The sequence below is a fragment of the Cibotium barometz genome, chromosome 7 (genome assembly GCF_041138505.1).
Source record: "Cibotium barometz isolate CiBa-2024 chromosome 7, ASM4113850v1, whole genome shotgun sequence".
Taxonomy (NCBI): domain Eukaryota; kingdom Viridiplantae; phylum Streptophyta; class Polypodiopsida; order Cyatheales; family Cibotiaceae; genus Cibotium; species Cibotium barometz.
The window spans coordinates 64,253,107-64,277,721 of record NC_141052.1 but is presented as its reverse complement, the minus strand read 5'-3'; positions in this window follow the sequence as shown (position 1 = coordinate 64,277,721).

Below are 24,615 nucleotides of genomic sequence, written 5' to 3'. Positions count from 1 at the left end.
GCTTCCGGTACGGTGGATGAGGGGCCAAGGAAGCGGCCTATGAGTGAAGCGCTAGGTCACCTGCGAAGGATCCTAGAGGGTACTGACCATACGGTGCTCGGGCTTTGGGTCGCCTAGGATACCCACACGTGCGGTGAGGAAGATATTGGAACAAGGAGTAAGAGTTGTTTTCTCAAACGGGGCATGGATCTGGTTGATTGACCTTGCTGGTCTTCAATGGATGAGTCCATGGCTCTTTATATGGATCTGTTGGTTGATCTTGCTGATCTTCAACGAGAGTCCATCTTGATAAGTGATTATATTGCCGAGTATTATGGGCTAGGAACTAGGAAACGGCCCCTGAGTGGACAGGTGGTGAGCGTCCTAGTTGCCAATGATGCCATAGATACTCTGATGAAGGAATGATGGGAAAATTAAGAATCAACTGGATAAATTGGAAGATGGTGATCAGTGATACTATGGTTTTATTAAAGGATTGTTTTAAAACTGGTTGAATCTGTGAAAAGGCAATTTCATATTGGGTGTGTAAGTGGTGTGACTAGTTTTATTTTTGCATGAACTTCCGGCTAGGGGGCCTTGGAACTCTTTTCCTTGGTACCCGGGACAAAACCTAACCAAATTCTTAATTGGATCCCATCACTACAGTGGTTGGGCGGTTGGCTAACCCATGGGACTGGATGGGTTAGGCTGGACTGATGGATCCGTAAATCGAGACTCAAGCTTTTGTTTTTACGATAGATAAAATAAATCCCGGACAGTAACTGTTCTATGGATAGGAATCAACGGCTGTGCCTCTTGAATGGGGAAAAAAGCGTTGATCCCAATGATCCAAGTCCAAGTTTCTTCCTTGATCTGACCAAGTATCTTATAGATGTAATTGGATCAGCTCGATCAGAAATGATCTTGACTACGTTAGAGTAAAAAGTTATCCAGGTTTAATCGCGCGTGCTTTTCGGTAAAGGAAGTTTTTCTGGGTTCGGCTTTGGAACAACCGACGGATTAGTCTCTTATCCGGATATCCGTGGGTGAGGCCCCGAATGTGGGACCCCTGTCCCGCACGAGAAGTGCTACTTCCGCTGCTAGTATCCCGAATCTGTTGCTCAGTGGGAACAGGGATCTTACAGTTAATATCAGAGCATTTGGCTAATAAAGATCAACTGAGAAACCAAATATGTCAAAAATTTATCAAGAAGCACAAAAAAAGGTTGTAATTGTGTGATATAATTCATACAATTTGATATTCAAACTGAAATTCGTAATTTGTTAATTGGGTCTTTAGATGGAAATACCGCAATTATATAGAATCCCTGACTTGCTTGAGGCCTAGACATGATGGTATTTACCTTATAATTCCAAGGGCCGTGACTACCGTATATACCGAGAGTATAACTGTAGCTCTTTACTGACAGTATATACGAGTAAATCTAAGACTTGAAATTATAAGTGTTAATGCTATCCAGATGATGATTTCGAATGTGGTTGATATGATTTTTCATTCTGTTTGAGAATTGATTTGGATTCTGATTGAAAATTCTGATTAAAAAATGATGATTTCTGAAATTAGTTGAAATATAATAATCTGAACAAAACCACAATGAGGGTTAATGGGACGAGTCCCTGTGTTGATATTCATAACTAGAATGATGATAATGATTTCAGCAAATCACTATGAGATTAGTGGGTTGTGCTATCAAACTGTTACTATTAACACTTGACCGGTAGATCAAGTTAAGGGATAACAAATTGAGAACTTACTTGATTGAAATTCCCGTGGAGGAATGTTCATCAGAAGGAAATTTTTTGGTCTAATGGACCATTATCATGTTAAAGATATGAATGATAAGATCTGAATGAATTGTTATTTAATTATGAGTTCTATATAAGGGATATTTATCCCAGTATTCTGTTGGGTTGACCAGAATATAAGGAACCCCAGAATAAAATTGGATCTTAAGAAAAAGAGTTGTCCTCTACCTTGCGAGATGAGGACATCTCGCACTTTTTTAAGTGGGGTAGAATGTAAGATTCCTCCCCAGCCTTCGAGGTATACAGGAGTAAGAATCTCCCTTTTTGGTCTTATAATTATTCCCTCTCTAAAATAAAAGAAAGATTCTGTTTAAAAAAAAGGAAGACCCTTTCCCTAGAATACTTCTCAGGAGTCACGGCTGTTTTAAGGATTCAGAACAATGAGCTCTGAAGTGAAAATCGGTGTTTTGGATACCAAGGTTTTGGTTTTCATTCGAGTACGGCCCAAAAGAAGTTCTTTATCTCTTGGGGAGTATAAGAAGTTATCCCCCAGATATTGTGATCCTCATCTGAATTCAAAGAAAGTAAGTGATTTAGCTTACTAACTTCTTTTATTTCCTCATCTCAAAATTCTTAATGCCTTCTATAGAAAAATGTGCCAAACCCAAATCATGGAAAGACGATAAAACTTCAGTGGCAAGTTACCGTTGGCTTCTAAGTTACGCTAGCTCCTTCCTTTATATAAGTCGTAACTTTTACTTGTCGCTCACAGTAATCTTACTTCCATCGATCTCCCTTCTTCTTAATCTCCTTCATGGCTTGGCAACAGGAATTAGTTTTATCCATGATGATTTCTCACCTTCAAGACGCAAGTGAGTCTATGAAGAAGGATTTTATAGAACATATGAGCGCTCACTCTTCCCTCACTTGGGAACTTCTGTAGCTTAAACAAAATGGCGGACCTATCAAGACATAACTAGGGTAACACCCTGGGGTCAGCAGCACTTTCGTAACAATGTCCGCTTGGCCATGGTTATTGAAGCTTTGGGTTTGGGTCCCCGATACTACTGCGTCATGAGATCAAGGCATCTTGGGTTTTCTGAGCGGGTCTTCTTACTGGCATGTTTTCTTCCTCATGAGAAGATATACCTTTATCCCGTTTTTGGCTTACCTCTCAGAGGTCCTTTTGCTAGATCACCTCATATCACTGAGATAGGTGCGGCAATAACCAACAGAATTATTCCCATAGATGAGTTACCTTATACATGCGCAGCTTGTGAGTGCTGCTTTTGTGATCATATGATGGACGGGCTTATGGAAGTGTAAAGAGTTCTTCTATCTTTACTGTATAAGTTTCGAGAATGAATAAAGTTTAAATCTTGTTCTTATCTTGCTTTCTTTAAGACTTTTCTTGGTGGTTAATCTTGATTAAAATTTTTCTCTAAGTCTCATATTCGTGCATCTTGCGAAATTATCCCAGTTTGCGAGATGAGGACATCTCGCATTTTTTAGGTGGGGTGTAGAATGTAAGATTCCTCCCCCAACCCCTTTTTGATGTCTAGCATATTCCCCTGTAATCAATTCCTTTTCTGAAATATAAGAGATCTTGTTTGTGGCTGTTTTAACCTAGAGAGAGAAAATAATCTAGAGAGAGAATATTCAGATTTTGAATATTTTTGGATAGAAAAATATCTCACCTTATTAAAATGAATTCCCCTGAAACAGAAATTCAGAAAGAATTTTCCAATGTGCAATTGGAATTAATTGGAAATAGGTATAAAGAACCTTAGTCTAAGGGTCTAGATTTTCAGAAACTTTTGGATTATGGTCCAATTAAGGTTCCTATGGGCCAATAGCATCAATCCATGTGTAAGGAGGAGATAAATCCAATTTGTAAAAGAAGATACCCAAAAATGAGTAAATGCTCACATAAGATGAAGAGTTGAAAATGTACAAGGTTTATTATTAAAAAACTATTAGCAATATTAAAAATATGAGATATTTTGGGTATCCAAAAATGAGTAAATGCTCACATAAGATGAAGAGTTGAAAATGTACAAGGCTTATTAGTAAAAAACTATGAGCAATAAAATTTTGACACATATGTAAGGAAGGGGAGTTCTTTAAAGAAGGTGCATATTTCACATAAGATGAAGAGTTGAAAATGTACAAGGTTTATTAGTAAAGAACTATGAGCAATAAAATTTTGACACATATGTAAGGAAGGGGAGTTCTTTAAAGAAGGTGCATATTTCACATAAGATGAAGAGTTGAAAATGTACAAGGTTTATTAGAAAAAGAAACTATGAGCAATAAAATTTTGACACATATGTAAGGAAGGGGAGTTCTTTAAAGGAGGTACATACTTCACATGCTTGAATGAGTTTTAAACTCAAAAATAATGTGATATTTTTATCTCTCATCTCTCTTGAACCAAACCAAATCAAAATGGAACCAAATCGAATCAAAAAGTAACCAATAGGTCCAAATCTAGTCCAAATTCAACCAAACTGACTTGGAAAATTCTAGAATCAGTTTGTTTGGTTAGGAGCTCAATTTTTCCTATAAATAGAAGCCTTCCCTTGTTGAAAAAAATATAGTGTCTTATGCATTGTTACTCTACTCCACCTAAGCCAAGAACTATGAATTCTTTAATAATTCACTAGTTTTTGACACTTCCCTCTTTCTTAAATCCCCATTGGTGGCTCCATCAACATACGAAACCAATTGATTGGTTGGGGGCCTCTACCGTGAACAAAGAATCAAGCAAATTATAGGGTAAGTATAGTGAATTTTGATCTTTTCTATAATTTCTCAATGATTCTCTCTTCTCAACCCCTCTCAAGCTTGAGAAGCTTAATTGGTATGGTTTTTGAAATGCTATTGAAGTTAATTAATTAATGATAGTAAATAATTACATAAAATTCTATTTATATTTAATTCTAATGGTTTTTCTCTCTCTCACTTAAGAAATGGTCGTACTCATGACCCTTTTCAATCCAAATGAAGCTTTTCATAAGGCTTCTCCTTAATCCAAGATTAAGCTATGCTTGAGGCCAAATTAATGGCTTTTTTTATGCTTTTAGTTTATGTATATTGATGATTCAATCCATTATAGATTGATGATCCATTTAGAGACCATTCTAATTATTTCCTTAACGATAAGCTTTATCCCTTAGAAAAAATTGAGATTTATCAGTCATAGTAGCGGAGCTATAGCAAAATTTTTATAGAAATTACGCATAAAATAATTTTTTTCAAAGCATAAAAAGAGGACTTCCTACCATATTCTAGGAACTATCATCCTAGATTAATTAAAAGAATTTTATTATGCATGGAGATGTGGATGTTTGCATGTAGATGTAGATGTATGGATGTGAGTGTGAAGGTGGAGGTGGATGTATGCATGGAGATGTGGATGTATGCATGTAGAAGTAGATGTATAGATGAGGATGTAAATAGAGATATGGATAGATGCATGTAGATGTAGATGTATAGATGGGGATGTGAATGGAGATGTGGATGTATGCATGTAGATGTAGATGTATAGATATGGATGTGAATGGAGATGTGGATGTATGCATATAGATGTAGATGTATAGATGGGGATGTGAATGGAGATGTGGATGTATGCATGTAGATGTAGATGTATAGATGGGGATGTGAATGGAGATGTGGATGTATGCATGTAGATGTAGATGTATGGATGTGAATGTGAATGTGGATGTGGATGTATGCATGGAGTTATGGATGTATTCATGTAGATATGAATGAATGCATATAGAGGTGCATGTATGGATGTCAATGTGGATATATGTATGGATGTGAATATATGATATGTGATGTGAAGGAATCTGAAGTGATGAGATGGAAAATGATGTGATGGGAGGAGTATACATATAAATGGAATGTGGAATAAGTAATGTGGATTGATGAGGGATAATGTGGAAAAAAATAGAGTTAATATAGAAATTGTATTTGTAAACTGTTTGTAAATGCTGTTTGTAAATGACTGTTTTATGTCAAGAATGCTGGGGAAGCATTTTGACCGTCTTGTGATTAAGGTCGTGATGACAAAGTTGCAACTGCTGATGGAGAGTCAATGAAGGACGTCTCGCGTAGCAAGGTCGGCCGAGGTCTTGACCAGCATCGGTGCGATTAAAATGGTGAGCTTCCGGTACGGTGGATGAGGGTCCAAGGAAGCGGCCTATGAGTGAAGCGCTAGGTCACCTGCGAAGGATCGTAGAGGGTGCTGACCATACGGTGCTCGGGCTCTGGGTCGCCTAGGATACCCACGCGTGCGTCAAGGAAGATATTGGAACAAGGAGTAAGAGTTGTTTTCTGAAACGGGGCATGGATCTGGTTGATTGACCTTGCTGGTCTTCAATGGATGAGTCCATGGCTCTTTATATGGATCTGTTGGTTGATCTTGCTGATCTTCAACGAGAGTCCATCTTGATAAGTGATTATATTGCCGAGTATTATGGGCTAGGAACTAGGAAACGGCCCCTGTGAGTGGACAGGTGGTGAGCGTCCTAGTTGCCAATGATTCCATAGATACTCTGATGAAGGAATGATGGGAAAATTAAGAATCAACCGGATAAATTGGAAGATGGTGATCAGTGATACTATGGTTTTATTAAAGGATTGCTTTAAAACTGGTTGAATTTGTGAAAAGGCAATTTCATATTGGGTGTGTAAGTGGTGTGACTAGTTTTATTTTTGCATGAACTTCCGGCTAGGGGGCCTTGGAACTCTTTTCCTTGGTACCCGGGACAAAACCTAACCAAATTCTTAATTGGATCCCATCACTACAGTGGTTGGGCGGTTGGCTAACCCATGGGACTGGATGGGTTAGGCTGGACTGATGGATCCGTAAATCGAGACTCAAGCTTTTGTTTTTACGATAGATAAAATAAATCCCGGACAGTAACTGTTCTATGGATAGGAATCAACGGCTGTGCCTCTTGAATGGGGAAAAAAGCGTTGATCCCAATGATCCAAGTGCAAGTTTCTTCCTTGATCTGACCAAGTATCTTATAGATGTAATTGGATCAGCTCGATCAGAAATGATCTTGACTACGTTAGAGTAAAAAGTTATCGAGGTTTAATCGCCCGTGCTTTCCGGTAAAGGAAGTTTTTCCGGGTTCGGCTTTGGAACAACCGACGGATTAGTCTCTTATCCGGATATCCGTGGGTGAGGCCCCGAATGTGGGACCCCTGTCCCGCACGAGAAGTGCTACTTCCGCTGCTAGTATCCCGAATCTGTTGCTCGGTGGGAACAGGGATCTTACAAGATACGTCTAGGAGACTTGGACACATAGCCTCTATATACTGTCGAAGATGCCACTTCAGAAGGGGTTTACACTACAGCGTGCAGAGGAGCTTTGAGCATGCGAGAGATAGAGAGTACCTGGGTATCGGTGTCCTAGACTTTATCAAAGAGATTAGCCAGATCTGATCGCACCACCAGCTACATTTAGGAGAGGCTCACTCATATTCGCTTGGATCCTGGGAGGGTCTTGCAAGGGTTCCTAACCTCCTCCCCATTGATATATACCATCTTACACCCCCAGTTTAGCATTGGCAGTTTAGCATTGGATGGAGCTAGCTATTTTTGCACTACATGATTGTATACCCAATGCATAATATAGTATTACCCTAGTGATAAAGCTCCATCACTCCCTCGTTCATAATTAGCCCCCCCTCAGTTATTCAGTTTTCCAGCTCCTCATATTTTAGCTTTTAGTTTTCAATTATGTACCTTGCATATTTTTCTTTTACCTAGATATCTAGAGGACATTGATGGTTGTATATCAATTTGTCTCATAGGCTGATTCCGATCTCTAGTAGACGGTAATGAAGCTTTCTCTCTCTCTCTCTCTCTCTCTCTCTCTCTCTCTCTCATTATGTATGTAGATGCCCAATATATTATGAGATTCAAGGGACATACCACTGTCTTTTCACAGAGGGTTTTGGCCCACTTCAGAGGGAGATGAGGTATCCAGATTAGAGATATTTGGGGAGTTTCCTCATGGAGATAACAACGCCATAGGGCAAGTCCATTACAGCAACAGAGCAGAGCTAGAGCAACACTTCATCTCAGACTAGGATTACTAGTTTCTTCCGGCCCACATATGCCACAGGACCCCCCTTGCGCTATACTTCACACACTGCCCCTCGAGGAGGGACCATTGCTAGAAGATTAGTGGCAAGAGCGATGAGGAGACCCCGCCCACCAGGACCTCGACCTCTAGGTCCTCACTAGGCACAAATTGACGTGATTTTGTGGAGACACAAGAGATGTATATAGGAGATGGCAGGTCGCTCCATGCCCCATGTATGACATCATAGATCCAACGGTGAGAGCACCAGGTGGAGCTAGTGGACATACCCCACATGTTGTATCACCCCTCAGTGTACTACTTTGGAGATCATGTTTCACATTGAGCCTAGTTTTAGAGATGATTTTAAGCCTAGATATAGATGATATCTCATACAGATTTCCCCCACGACTTGGAGTCCTTGTATACAGTTCTTTGTACTTTTTAGTTTTTTTTAATGTCCATTGGACATGATGATTGTACACAGGTTTTGTCTCATAGTCCATTTAAGACCCGCTACTAAATGATGCATTGCAATCAAGCTTAAAAAACAAGCGATACTCTCTCAATCATTCATTTTTACCACAAGTAAGAACAAGACGAAACCATGACTCTAGGTTAAATCAATGGCTTTTTTTTGGGGTAATCATTTTTTACACAACAAAAGGGTGGGGATGATCAGATTTTTGCAAATGAATAGATTGTTGTTCAGCTCATCACTATCCAGGAAGTATAAATAGTTGTGTGATGCCTGCTCTGCAAAAGTACTTGAGCATGTTGCATAATAAGAAGGATTTGCTCTGCAAAAGTACTTGAGCATGTTGCATATAATAAGAAGGATCTGCTCTGCAAAAGTACTTGAGCATGTTGTATAATAAGAAGGATTTGCACATGTGCACCTTTGTATATCTCAAAAGTAGCTGTTTTTTGTGGCCCAGAAGTGTTGTTTCTTTTGAATTCTGATACACACAAGAATTTTTAGACAAATTCCCAGAATCCTTCTCGTGAGGATATTGTTCTTTCACGTGATGCCGTCTTTGATGAGCATGTTTTTGGTCTTGATGAGTTACCACCTTCTACCTCTCTCAGATCCATTTCCATCTCTTGAGCTTGGGCCTCTCTCATTCCCTACAGTCTCATCCTCATCTACACCATCATTTCCTACTTCATCCCCTTCATCCATTTCGATTGCGACACCTACTACTTCATTGGATTCTACACGGACTTCTGGTCCTCCAAAATGGGTTCTCTCTCTACTTCAGGATTCAGGTATATCACTTTCAGATGCTCAACAATCTACTACACGTGTCTTACGTACACGCCCTTCAGTAAATATTGCCTTGATGTCTCATATTGGTGATGTGTTTGAGCCTGAAACGGTTAAGGAAGCTCTTTCCTTACCACATTGGTGTGAAGCAATGCAAGCAGAGATTTCTTCTATTGAATCTAATAACACATGGCAGTTAGTTCCATGACCTTCACATAAAAAGGTCATTGGTGTTAAGTGGATTTTCAAAGTCAAGTTTCATTCTGATGGTACTCTTGATAAGTACAAGGCACGCCTTGTTGCTAAAGGTTATGCTCAAAAAGAAGGTGAAGACGTTGATGAAACTTTTGCTCCTACTGCCAGATATTCTACTATTCGTGTTGTTTTTGCTCTTGCTTCTCACTATGCCTGGCCTGTATATCAAATGGATGTTAAATCTGCCTTCTTGAATGGAGATTTAGAGGAGGAATTTTATGTGGAACAACCTGAAAGTCTTATTGCACAGGGTCATGAACATGATGTGTATTTATTACAGAAAGCTCTTTATGGTCTTAAGCAAGCTCCTCAAGCTTGGTATCAGAAGATTGACAGTTTTCTCCTTTCTCTACATTTTGAGAGGACTCATGCAGATCCTAATCTTTATGTGCTTATTGTGGATGATGATATATGCATTCTTGTGCTTTATGTGGATGATTTGACACTCACTAGATCTAATTTGGATCTACGCAAATGGGTTCAAACTCAACTCACAACATCATTTGTTGCCATGACTGATCTTGGACTACACTATTTTCTTGGTTTAGAAGTGTGGCAATTTGCTTCTGGCATCTTTCTTTGTCAAAAGAAGTATACTTTAAGGTTGCTTGAGAAATATGGCATGCATGATTGTGCATCACTCACTTGTCCCATGGATCCTAATTCTAAATTATCTAAAGATGATGATTCTCCTCAGGTTGATTCTACAGAGTATCGCCAACTTATTGGTTCTCTAATTTATTTGATTAACACTCGGCCAGATCTCTCTTCTGCTATGAGTATTCTCAGCCAATTCTCTTCATAGCCTCGTCGATCTCATTGGCAGGCAGCTTTGAGGGTTCTTCGATATCTTCATGGAACTCTTGAGCATGGCATTTCTTATGCAGGTGGAGATACACTTATTGGTTACTCAGATTCTGATTGGGTAGGGTGTATTGATACTAGGCGTTCCATGCCAGGGTATTTTTTTATGCTTGGTAAAGGACTTGTTTCTTGGAAATGTCAAAAGCAGCGAATTACTTCTTCATCGACGGAAGCAGAGTACAAGTCATATCTCGGTGCCACTTCTGAAGCACTTTGGCTTCAGCAAATTTTGAATCACCTTGGATGTTCATCTACTCCGACACTCTACTCAGATTCATAGAGTGCTATTGCTTTAGCCAAAAATCTAGTTATTCAAGGTTGATCCAAACACATTGATGTTCATTTTCATTTTGTTCGTGATTGGATTTTTGAAGGTCGCATTCAGCTTGAGTATTGTCCTACCAAAGATAATGTTGCTGATTTGTTTACTAAGCCTCTTCCTCAACCTACCTTGGATTATCTTCTTCAGCGCGTTGGCGTTGGTCCTCCCATCTGGACCTGAAGAGGAGGTGTTGGATAGGTGTCATCTCCAGATGGTGTCACGCTAGTGGCACACTCTTTAGCCTCTAGGCATTTTTGGGATTTATAGTATTCATTTCCATTTTTTCCTATTTACACACATTTTTGGGTGGAGGAAGTTTCCTATATATATGAGGCATTGTAGTTCATTTCTAATCAAGTTGGCTAGTGGTTCATTGATGAGTTCTTGAGTACATTGTCTCTTCTCTCATCTCTTCTTTCTCACAACTCAAAGCCTCCACCTATCTTAAAGATGCATGCAAACATATTCGCAAATATGTGCATGACATCAAGATAGATTTTCAAATGATAAAAGAAGCTATTCAAGTGTCATAACAAAAAGAATATGTGCATGAGCATGACATCAAGATAGATTTTCAAATGATAAAAGAAGCTATTCAAGTGTCATAACAAAAAAAAAGGGTTGCAAAGAACGAAGGCCTTTAGAGCTAAAAGAGGATGAATGGGTCTTGCTCAAGTTTCCCAAGGCTCATTTACATCAAAATATGGGCAAGGATTTTGGCAAGGGGATCCCACAAGTCATCAAAAGATCTATCCTAAGCTTGCCAAAAGTTGTTATGGTCCATTTAAGATTCTTAAAACAATAAATGAGATGTCTTTCGACTCAAATTGCTAGAGTATTAGTATACACATAATGCCTTTCATGTGAATCTACTTAAGCCATTTAAAGGTACACCTCCAATGGATCCTATAGAAGAGGATCCTCTTGAGATTGAGGACCAAGAGAAGATCCTACAACCTGAGGGCATCCTTAAGTATGAGGAAAACATTCTTTAAAGTGGTAAGATAATACATAGGTATTTATTTAAGTTTACAAATTATTAACTTGAAGATGCTAAATGCATGGCATTGCAGGAATCCCAGTTGAAGCATTCTCTTGCCTTGTTTACAAGACTATAATTTCCTTCATGATTTAAATTCTAACCAAGACATCAATGTACAAAAAGTTTTAAAGGTTTAATGCAATGTTTCTTTTTCTTTACTAATGTGCATTAAAATGTTTTATGTGTACACCAATGTTTCCAAGGCATATTTTAGCGATGACTTTGTCTCTTAAACACACAAGTAGTCTCCCTTTCAAATGTTGATCCAAGCTATCATGATTTTGTACATGATGGGGTCCAATGGCTGTAGGTTGCATGAACACCCAAGCACCTTTGTGGAACACCTGTGAAATGCATTCCCCATCAGAGTCTCTAGTATTATGCAAGCAAACTGCTTCTATCTCATCCTTTGGCCTCGTAGATGTAGAGGAGTTTGACATGGTTGTTGGTGGGCTATGGAAGTGGATGCCACAGGGCACAAAAGGATGTTTTGAATGGATGCCAAAGATAATGTAGCTATGGGGATCTTTGAGGTTGATAGAGTTTCAATAGATGCAGTGTGGCCATGAGGAGCTTGAGGAGGGAGTGTTGTGAAAGGTGTGGATGAAGGTGTTAGTGGCTATGGATGTGTATGCCACAGGGTAGGAGAGGATGTTTTAAATGGATGCCACAGGTGCCGTAGCTATGGGGAGCTTAGAGGTTGAGAGAGTCTCAGTAGATGTAGCAGCCATGGGGAGCTTAGAGATGGAGTGTTGTGAAAGGTGTGGATGAAGGGGGAGAGAGGTGGTTGAAAGAGCTTGAATAGGTGATGCAGCCATGGAGAGCTTGAAGGTAGAGGACTATGCAGGTGAAGATGAAGATGGGTGTTGCAGCCATGGAGAGCTTGGGGGGGGAGAGAGAGAGAGAGAGAGAGAGAGAGAGAGAGAGAGAGAGAGAGAGAGAGAGAGAGAGAGAGAGAATGGGTTTAGAGCAGAGAGTAACTATGGAGGAAGAATGGCTCAGAGAAGGGGATTTTGGTGAGAGAAAATGGGATTTTGGTCATGTAATAGGTTGGGAGGGGGGTTTGGAGGGTCAAAAGTGATATTTTGAGAACTTTTGAAAATTTAAATTTTTAGGGTTTTCTGATGCACGTACTTGAGAAGTGTGTGTGTGTTGGAGGGAAAGGAATAGTTAATGAGCCAAAAGTAACTGCCTCCCCCCCCAATTCCCCCCCTTCTCTCTAGGGGATAGCCATTATGAGGGGAACAAATAGCCCCCCTCCCCCCCCACTGTTTAGAGGGTGCAGCTGTGGCCACCACCCTCTTCCTATTGGTCCATGCATAATCACCCCTTAAGCTAAAGGGCCCTTCTAGGGTTCATATTTTTCCTAATGATGCCCTATGCTTTTTAAATAATATTTCCATTAGTCTATTAAAGGTTGCTAGAGAATTGGTAAGGCCAAAGGGCATCACCATGTACTCATACAAGCCAAAGTGCATATGCAAAGTAGTCTTATGGATGTCATGAGGTACTATCCTTATTTGATGATAGCCACTTTTTAGATCTATCATACTAAAGTAAGATGAGCCTTGTAGATTATTAAAAATATCCTCTATGCAAGGGAGTATAAATTGATTCTTGATTGTGTTCTTGCTTAGCGTAGCACAATAGTCCATGCACATGCAAAAGGACCCATCCTTCTTTTGCACTAACAATGCAGGTGAGCAAAAGGGAGATGTACTAGATCGTACCATGCCCCCTTCTCAAGAATCTCATTCACTTGAGAGAGTATCACTTCTTATTGTGCATGAGGAACAAGATATGGGGGCTTTTTAGGGGCCATGCTACTTGGCACTAATTCAATCTTATGGTCATCCTCTCCTCGTGAAGGAGGTAACTAACTAGGGATAGAGTCTGGAAAACAATTACTATATGCTTGAAGGAAAGACATATGATTCATTTCATCATTAAAGCTTATATAAGTATTAGACATTTAAGAGAGTGTATCATGAGGGGAAGGAGAGCCTTTGAGAAAAAACATTTACACGAAAAAGAGAAGATTTTATTGACTTTCGTATAGAATGACTAGATAAAATGGGTATGGTGCTTCCCTTCTTCCTAGTACTAATACTAATAACTTTACCTCTATGATGAAAAGTGATAAATCTATTAGGATAAATGAGCTTTATGGCCATGTGATGAAACCATGGACCCCCTAAGATAACATCTTCATGCATCAAAGAAGATACCTAATACTTGATAGCTTTAGGGTTAAGCTATCGGGTATTACTGTCCGTATTATGCTTTAGGCGGCGGCTGATGACATTGTCTTGGTATCCGACATGCAGGTTGGGCTTCAGAGACATCTTGTGGCTCTTGATGACTTGTGCGCACAACATGGTCTCACAGTGAACCTTGGGAAAACCAAGGTTATCATCTTCCATAGCTCACTTGCAGTCCAGGAGTCACACCACTCTTGCATTACCAGTAGGGTTGGTTGAGGTGGTGAGCTCTTATGTTTACCTTGGCATCACATTTACTAGCTCAGCTGGATGCTTCTCCATGGCTCAGAGAGTCCGAGACAGAGTGACCCCGGGGGTATGCAGCTTTTGTTGGCCTTGAGCGTCAGTGTCACCAGGCACATTTTTAGGAACCCCGCATGAAGGGGTGACTCTTTGATACATTAATGACACCAGCCTTGATGGATGCAACAACGATTTGGGCACCAGGGCTTGCAGCCTCCACATGGTTAAAGTTGGAGAGGCCACATATCTTGGTGCTTTCGAGGATGATACGCAACAAACCATCCGTCTCACATGACATTTTGCTCGATCTGAGTTTGCTGCACCACCTATGGCTGTGAGGCATTGTTCTAGATGATTTCCTTTATATACAAGAGGAGGGAGATGCCCATGGAGAGATTATCCCGTCGAGCTTTTGAGCCATCCAGACAGCTAGCCAAGGTTGGGTATATTGGATCTTGGTATACACAAATGCTACAATGGCTCTCACATCATAGGATAGCCATTGAGCGGGCCACCTTTTCAGTATGATCAGTCTGCTCCACGGGGTCACCTCTCTCTCGATGAGAGGAATAGAGTGATGAGACAATACATATGGCAACGCTACATACAACAGACGGACAACACCAGAGAGCCCGCAACCACTGAAGATGCTATATGAGCATCTCAGGGGATGGGTTTATACAACGACCACAGTATATGGATGTATACATGCCACATAGCTCTCGCATTGCTATCGGACAGCTACGAGTCTCATTACATCAGCTAAGAGATAGAGGTTGGGAGAGCAGCACGGGTCCCCAGAGTCTAGCGGATATGCAGGCTATGCGGCGAGGAGGTGGAGACCCAGGATCACTTTGTATGTAGATGTAGAGCCCACCAAGGGGTCAGAGATAGATATTCAGGATTGTTTGTAGAGCACTCTTCTCACTACATCAGTTGATGGAGGCCTCAGACTAGCGATAGCTTGGCAGACTACTACTAGAGCTCCATAGTTCTCGAGAGAGACTTCTCGAGACACTCGCTCCCACTAGGGGTGGGAGATGGTCCCAGCTCAAATTTCTTCCAGAGAGCTATACCAGTGCCAGCTGATGTACCACATGGGGTGACCGCACATAGAGAACAGAGAAGTTGAGAGCTAGGAGGAGATCGAGATAGACTGGATACAGAGCACCCCGACTCTATCACCGCGAGAGATAGCAACTATCCAAATGAGACACCAGATGGAGACATAGGAGAGGCTAGTTCGCTTTCACTTAGACCCAGTGTGCATGTTCACACCACTCACAGTCTCAGCATCGGCAATGTATGATATCTTATATCCCTATTATAGCACTGGATGGAGTTAGACATAGATCTGCATAGCATGCTTGTAGTACCCCTTCAACAGCATATAGAGATGCATCTTGCCTCAGCACTCCATTCACATCCCCACCCCCCTTTATATTGTTTGTATATGGGCACCACCAACCCTTGATAATTCAGAGTTGTATCCAGATACATACACACTTTTCTTTTTCTTTTCTTCCGATGACCGAAAGAAAACAATTGTACCAGTTTTTGTCTCATAGGCCGACTTTGGCCTCTCGTAGATGTTAATATATCTTCTCTCTCTCTCTCTCTCTCTCTCTCTCTCTCTCTCTCTCTCTCTCTCTCTCTCTCTCTCGTTGTGTAGGCCATCATGCTCCTCCCCCAATAGTTGCTCTCTCTCTTTCTCTCCCCTTTGCAGTATTTTTGCGTTCCTCCTATCTCTCTGTCTCTGTCTCTGTCTCTCTCTCACTTTAGTAGGCAGTCTTGCACTTTCTCTTTCTCTCTTTTTGGAGTACTTGCCATTCATCCTCTTTTTGTAGGTAGTCATGCACTTTCTCTTTCTATATTTTCACAGAACCCTTACAAACACAAATAGAAAAGGGGGGGGGTCAAGAGGGGGGATTAAGCCTCCCCCAATGGGGAGTGGGGGTCCCTGAGAGAGGGGCGGTAACCCTAACACCCCCACCTTCAACAGCATGACCAATATGACAAAGAAAAGCTTTGCTACTGCCCTAGCTTTGTCCATACTGCCAATACCACCACCACACTCAGCAAACAAACACATTGGGAGACATATCTAGTCCATGCTACGCATAATGGAGTTGATAGTTATATAGTCTCGTGGTTGACTACCATGAGTATATAACATGCACGTTCCTAAAAGGTGAATTTGGGCATGTTCCTGGATTCATTTAGGTATGCAAATTTCACATTATGAAGTTTTCGTCCAAGTTGTGGCCAGTTGATATTGTGTTAATTCTTTCAATCTTTAGCGGTGCATTTGCCCTATCAACTACTTATTTGTTGTACTAATTCTTTCTATTTGTGCTACTTCCCTTAGTGCTAGGGTTCATTATGACTGAGTTTTCCCTACATATCTGGAGGTTTGACAGAAACTTATTTACGAAGGCCTTTGTGTGAATATATGCTCTTATGTGTAGGTGTGTGTGTGGGGGGGATGTGAGAGCATATCTTGATATAGAGTTCTACACCCACTATTAGGCATTGATGACGTCAGTGGGGATGACGTAGTATCTAGTCCATGCTACACATAATTGAGTTGATAGTTATATAGTGTGGTTGACTACCATGAGTATATAACATGCACATTCCTAAAAGGTGAATTTGGGAATGTTCGTGGATTCATCTAGGTATATATTTTAGCTATATTAGCGGACATGTAGATTTCACATTGTGAAGTTTTTGTCGGAGTTGCGGCCAGTTGATATTGTGTTAATTCTTTCTATCGTTAGCGGCGGTGCATTTTCCCTATTAATTGCTTATTTGTTGTGCTAATTCTTTCTATCTCTAGTTCCCTTAGTGCTAGGCTTCATTATGGTGAGTAAGTATACTAAAACTTCTCTATCTTTGCATTTTTGTCTTTGTCTAGGGTAGAGAGAGAGAGAGAGAGAGAGAGAGAGAGAGAGAGAGAGAGACTTGAATGCACTAGTAGCTTAATGCATTAGTATCCCCTTGGTTTTATAGGTGGCTACATTTTGAATCCAAACACATAAATCTCTTATGCTCACTTTATAACAATAAAAATACTATTTCAAGGAAGAGCCAATTCCTTGGATCTTGTAATTTTTTGAAAGAAAGTTTGCCAACTCTCCAAGTGTGATTATATTATATATCTATATCTATATCTATCTATCTATATTTATACATGTACACACTTATTAATTGTGTTTACAATAAAGTATTTATGCACTTTTATTATCCATTGAAAAAATCCAAATAGCTTAAACGAAACATGTCATGAAACTTGAGATTACTCATCATTTAACTCAATTAGCTTACAAAAATTCGATACGAAGGCCTTTGTGTGAATATATGCTCTTATGTGTGTGTGTGGGGGGGGGTGCGTGTTTGAGAGCATATCTTGATACAGAGTTCTACACCCACTCTATTGGACACTAATGATGTTAGTGGGGATGTCGTAGTATATCCAGTGCATGCTATGCATAATGGAGTTGATAGTTATATAGTCTTGTGGTTGACTACCATGAGTATATAACAAAAGGTGAATTTTGGCATGTTCATGGATTCATCTAGGTATATATTCTAGCCGTTTCAGTGGACATGCAGATTTCACATTGTGAAGTTTTTGTCCGAGTTGGGGCCAGTTGATATTGTGCTAATTCTTTCTATCTTTAGCCATGCATTTGCCCTATCAACTACTTATTTGTTGTACTAATTCTTTCTATCTGCAATTTCCCTTAGTGCTAGTCTTCATTATGGGTGAGTTTGCCCTGCATCTCCGGAGGTTTGACATAAACTGAATACGAAGGCCTTTGTGTGAATATATGCTCTTATGTGTGTGTGTGTGTGTGTGTGGCGTGCATGTGAGAGCATATCTTGATACACTGTTCTACACCCACTATTGGGCACTGATGGCGTTAGTGGGGATGTCGTAGTATCTAATTCATGCTACGCATAATGGAGTTGATAGTTATATAGTCTTGTGGTTGACTACAATGAGTATATAACATGCATGTTCCTAAAAGGTGAATTTGGACATGTTTCTGGATTCATCTAGGTATATATATACTTGCTTTAGGAGATGAATAAACTTTAACAAGAGGTATCTTGAATGAGAGAAAAACTCATTCGAAAAGAAAAAAGAATTACAATGCTCGAAGAACAGATGCAAAAGATGGAGGTTATACAAAAGGAACAAGTAGAAGCCCATGTGCTAAAAGCTACAGAGGACATGCTTGGATCGGCAAACACCGCACAAACTCAGGTAACTTCTAAAAAGACTGTTCATGAAGTAATGTTAGAAATCAAAGAACATGAGAAGGCAGACTACATTAAAACATACATTAGGATTGTGGGCTTGCCAAATGATTGGGCCAAAGGGGAGGATCCAATAGAAGAAGAACCAAGTTATACTATAGTGACATATGTAATGAAGGAAAGACTTACAAGAGTAGTTCCCTTGTCAATCTTGGGGACCCCATCTGTATTGAAGTTAAAGGAAAGCAGGCAAGAATGCAATACATGGACATGAGTGCTAAAATAGCTATTATGAAATAGATCCAGTGAACTAGCCAAGGTCAAAGAAGCAAGAAAGAGTGGAAAATGGGAAGTCTACAGAGAGGAGGAAAGGTAGTTATTATGAGAGAGTGTAGCAATCCACCATCAAGCCCCATTATAGAAAAGCATAACAACCCACATGGCTGATGCCATTGTAATCACAAACTCTTATGAGTCATAAGAGTTCTGAAGTTTAGTTTTCTCTTTTCTTTTTTTGTTTGTTTGCTTGCAAAGAATGATACCCGAAGTGGATTGTAATAAGGATGTATCCGATTGGTCCTATAGGTTAATTTTTACCCTCAGGAGCCCACGACCCCTCCGCACCATTTTCCACTTCACCCAGGATCTAGCAGATGTGTATGATTATCACGTCCATGATGGGATTTTTACTCTAGATCCATTAGCACCCATAGATACACTCACCTCTCAGCTCTCGCACATACTACATTCAGCAGCTACTAGGAGCTTCCCATACCACATAGAGACGGGACAGCCACCCACATCATCTCGAAGCATGCCCCAGAACCGCTGGTACGATGATGTGTGTAGAGAGATCTACCATAGCCTCAGCACACAGAGAGCCTGTGGGGAGATCACATAGAGACAGGCTCACAGGAGGATGCAGACCCTCACACGCCGTAAGCGGAGAGCATATGAGGAGGCACAGTATTGGGATATATATTTGTTGGGGTTCATCAACACAAACACAAATACAACAAGAAGATACAATTTCTCCACAAGAAACATGTTGATTAGGCGAAAACAGAAATTCAGACACAGCAAAAACTTAATTCGCAGATAGAAATTCGACAGAGCAAGGTCACACAAGAGATAAAACACCCAGACATTTGCTTCATTCTCTTCCTCAATATTACATTACTTCCCCTTCTTTTCTACCTTGCCCAAAACGTTACTCCTTCCCCCAAAATGTTACTCTCTTGAATAACAGTTACATATCTTAACTTCCAAGATCCCGACATTCATCAGACATTCCTACCACCTTATAATTCTTACTTAGCACATATCCGACTTAGCACATATCCAACTTACTACATATCCGACTTAGCAACATTCAACCTAAGAGAACTATGCCTTCAACACATGGCATGTCCCGGTGGTAGATTTCAAAGAAATCTGACTCGGATCCACATATCCCTTGATCAGGTCAAAATATCAGACAAAAGTAAAATCATGCTGCTACATCAAAAAGTTGTAGCAACATCAAAAGTCTGGTCCACCTCCTTCATAACATCAGGTTTAGCAACCTGAACATCGTTGTCTGTTTTGTTGCTACATCCACACTTTGTAATGAAATTGGTTCCTTGAACTGCTCAGCAACCTGTATCTGCTCTGCACCATGCATCTCTACATCAAGCACTTGGTCTGCAACTATCTCCTGATTCTGCCAGCAAACGTGCAACTTGTGTCTTGAAACTCTGGTTCTTCTCTAGGTCCTGCACTTTCTACACGTGCTCTCCATAAAGTAATCATCACTCTTAGTGGGCATGCAGTCCCCAACTTAAAAATTTCGAGCCAATAAAGTCCGACTAAGCAACTTCCAACACAGTACAATTCAGTCAAACAAACCCTGACAAAAGCTTCAGCAAATTTCAAGCTCTACAACAACTGATCAAAACACTCTGTGCCCAACAATTAAGCTTCTTGCCATCATCTCAACACCTATGTTCAGCCTTAAGAACATTCATCTCTGTGCTGTGTTAACTTCTGGTGAGTCAGATCTGACTTCCTCAACATGCACCAAAGCTGAAATTGGCCAATCAAGATGTGGTGGTTTCCCTTGAAACTTCTTCAACCTAAAACCATTGATTGGCTTCTCTACCCTTGTTCTAAAGACATCTACCACAAAAAAGGTTCCTTGACCCAAATCCTCCACAATCTGATAAGGTCCTTTATATCTAAGTGTCAACTCCCGGGATGAGGTCCCAATCTAGAGTTGTACACCATCACCCAGTCACCAACTTGAAACACTTTAAATTTGACATTCATACTCACCCATGCATGTCGTCTCTTCTGGATCACCTCAGTGATATATGAACTAACCATCTTGTCTTCTTCTAACTGCATCAGATATTTACTCCTGTGCTAAACTGATAATTTAGGAGACATCTTCTCAGCTGTGATTCTAAGACTTGGCACCACAAACTCTATAGGCACCACAGCTTCTAATCTAAATGGTGTCATCCTTGTTGTTACCTTAAAGGCTATTCTAAAAGACCATAATGCTGAGTCCAATTTGTCATCCAATCCTTATGATTGTCCGCCACTATCTTCTTCAAAATTCTAACCAATGTTTTGTTAGTACTTTCAGCCTGCCCATCAGCCCGAGGATGGTAAACTGTAGACTTTTTGTGCATAATCATATGGGTTTTAGTTAATTCATCTATCACCTCATTTAAGAAGTGAGATCCCCTATCACTCACAAGCTCCACAGGACACCCAAACCTGGTCATTATGTTGTGATATAAGAACCTTGCAACACTTGAAGCTTTATTATCCTTCAAAGCTACAACTTCTACCCATTTAGTACAATAGTCTGTTGTAACCAAAATATACCTGCATCCTTCAAAGCTACAACTTCTACCCATTTATTATCCTTCAAAGCTACAACTTCTACCCATTTAGTACAATAGTCTGTTGCAACCAAAATATACCTGCATCCTTTCCTTGTTGTAGGCTTAACAGGTCCCACAAAATCCATCCCCCACTTCTGGAAAGGCTCTAGTGGTAGAATAGGATGATCTGACATTCTATCCTTATTATCTGGCTGACCAGTCTTTTGACATATGACACACCTCTTAGCATACTCATGTGCATCCTTCAAAACTATGGGCCACCACAATCTAGCCTGGAGAATCTTCTTTCCTGTTATATCTCCTGAGAAATGTCCCCCTGCTGCACCAGAATGTGCTTCTTAAATAACAGCATTCTGTTCAAAATCTGGAACACACCTTCTGATGACTTGATCAATGCCCTTCCTATATAATGCCCCTACAATTACCAAAAAAGGTCTACTCTTCAAAGCAAACTTCCTCCTCTGATCTGCAGTAAACTCACCTCGAATAATGCCTTCAGTCAGAAATGTCAATAATTGGTCATACCAAGAATTCAACACCACACAGCAGCTTGAACTTCAAATAATGAAGCATCTGGTAAATCATCATTCACTCCCACTGGTTCGTCACCTGTCTCTAACCTACTCGAGTAATCAGCAATGGCATGTTCTTTTCCTGGAGTATGAACAATAACAAAATCAAACTCCTGTAATAATAACAACATCCACTTAGCCAACCTTCCTGTCAGCAATGGCTCTTGATTAGGTACAACAAAGCTTGGTGGTCAACATGGAAAATTACCCTATTTCCCAACAAATAGTGCCTAAATTTGTTCAAAGCATATACCATGCCCAATGCTTCTCTTTTAGTGACAGCATAATTCCTCTCAGCTGATGTGAGTACTCTGCTTGCATAATACATTGGCCTGACTTTTTCCTGCATCAACACTGCTCCTATGGCCACATCAAACACATCCACAAAGACATGAAAAGGCAAAGACCAATCCGGAGACTGTAGAACCGGCGCAACAGAGATCATCTTCTTTAAAAGTTGGAATGATCTTTCCTGAGGATCAGCCCAAACAAAAGCCACTTCTTTCTTAGTTAAGTGTGTTAGTGGTAAACACACGTTAGCTAAATATCTGAGATACCTTGAATGCCACTTAATTTGACCCACATATCTCATCAACTCTTTAACATTGACTGGAGCCTTTGCAGATTGGATGGCTTCAATCTTCTTTACATCAATGGCCATCCCTTCACTTGAAACCACATGACCAAGTAGTACCCCACTTCTAACAGCTATGACACTCTTGTAAGGATTCAGTGCCATTCTGAACTGTCTACATCTCTCCAAACATAACTTCAGATGCAGCAAATGCAAGTCTTTCTTGCCAAAAACCGAAAAATCATCCACAAAAACCCTCATAAAATCCTACAAATATGGCTCAAATACCTTATGTGCCACAAAATTAAATGATGGTGGTCCATTCTTTAAGCCAAAACTCATTATTGTATACACAAATGCACCGCACTCAGTGATGAAGGCTGTTTTGTATTGATCCTCCTCAGCAACTTTAATCTGATTATACCCAGAAAACCCATCCAGAAAGCTATACATTTCATGACCTACAACTGCATCCAAAACTGCATCACAAAACGGCATTGGAAAAGGATTAGTAATAGTTGCTGCATTAAGCTTTCTATAGTCCACACATACTCTTAGCTTCCCATTCTTCTTAGGTACCACTATCAAGAAACAATCTCTTTGAAATCCATGTGTTGCATGATTAAGTTCATTAGGTTCATTGCTTGATCATTTGTTTGAGAAACTTGATTCAAACAATATGAAACATGGATCATTGAGTCCTCAGACTCAGCACCAAGAATCTGCAACAAATGTTCTTCAATGTCGAAAATCAAATCATTAGAAAGATTCCAAGCATATGGTTCAGGCATAAGACTCTGATCTCTGAATGGTTGTAAATAGAAGGATTCTTCATCATCAACTTGCAACATTGCTTGCAAACAACACATCTCCTTCTCAAGGAACCATTTTGATTGCAAGGTTGCTGCAATCAAGCCTCTTAATCAAGCCTGTTAAGCAAGCCTATTAATCAAGCCTGTTAACAACTCAGAGGCACCCCCCCCCCCATATCACAGCCTAGGAAGCCATCTCCCGCAGCATCTACATTCTTCACCCCATCTATGGTTGCGAGGGCCATCCACCGCTTAGAGCATGGATGAGCAACAAATCATACAGGATTACAGGGAGAGCACCTGATCTATGATGTGGATACCCTAGCACCTTTTATTGCTCACCTCTTTAACAGAGCCTTATCAGAGGGATTTCCAGTCGAGTGGACGAGCACACTATTGTGCCGATCCACAAGGCGGGAGATGCATTAGATCCAGGGAATTACAGGACTATTATGATTAGCTATATCTTGGCCAAACTATATGGGGCAGTTTTGGAGGCAGAGCTGAGTACCTAAGGAGCGGGAGAGGGATTGAGAGTAGCAGGACAGGCAGGTTTTCGACGAGCTTTCTCTACTATTGACCACATCTTCACTCTGAGGTGTTTGATTGACCAGGCCAAGGTACGGAAGCAGCGGCTCTATTGTTTCTTTGTGGACGTCCGCAAAGCATTCGACACTGTCCCATGAGAGCGACTCTTTCGTCGCCTATACAGGCACTAGGGATACCATCAGACATGATATGGGGCATTTACAGATTATATGAGTAGGTCTTTGGGAGAGTTCGATGCCCAGGGGGACTATCTGATACAGTTGCTAGCACCATTGGTGTGAAGAAGCAAGGATGCCCGCTCTCTCCCACACTCTTTGGGCTATACATCGACGAGGTGGTCGACTACATCATGCGTGGTGGAGATTTAGGGATTCAGCTCTCAGGTATGACCGTTCATGTTATGCTCTATGCTGATGATATGGTCTTGGTGTCCGACACACAAGCTAGGCTCCAAAGGCACTTGACCGTGCTAGATGACTTCTGCACACACCAGGGACTCACAGTGAACCTTGGGAAAACCAAGGTCATGATTTTCCACGTCCTCGTAGTCTTACATTAGCCGGAGGCTGGGTAAAGGTGGTGAGCTCTTATGTCTATCTTGGCACTACATTTACCAGGCCAGTAGGACGCTTTTCCATGGCACAGGCAGCTCGGGATAGGGTGACCCGAGGATATGCAGCTCTTGCTAGTCTTGAGCGTCAGTGTCACCAAGCACATTTCCAGGAGCCTCGCACAAAGGGATGGCTATTTGATACATTAGTGACACCACCTTTGATGTATGCAGCAACAATTTGGGCACCAGGACTTGCAGCAGCTTACGCATGGGTCCAGCTGGAGAGAGACC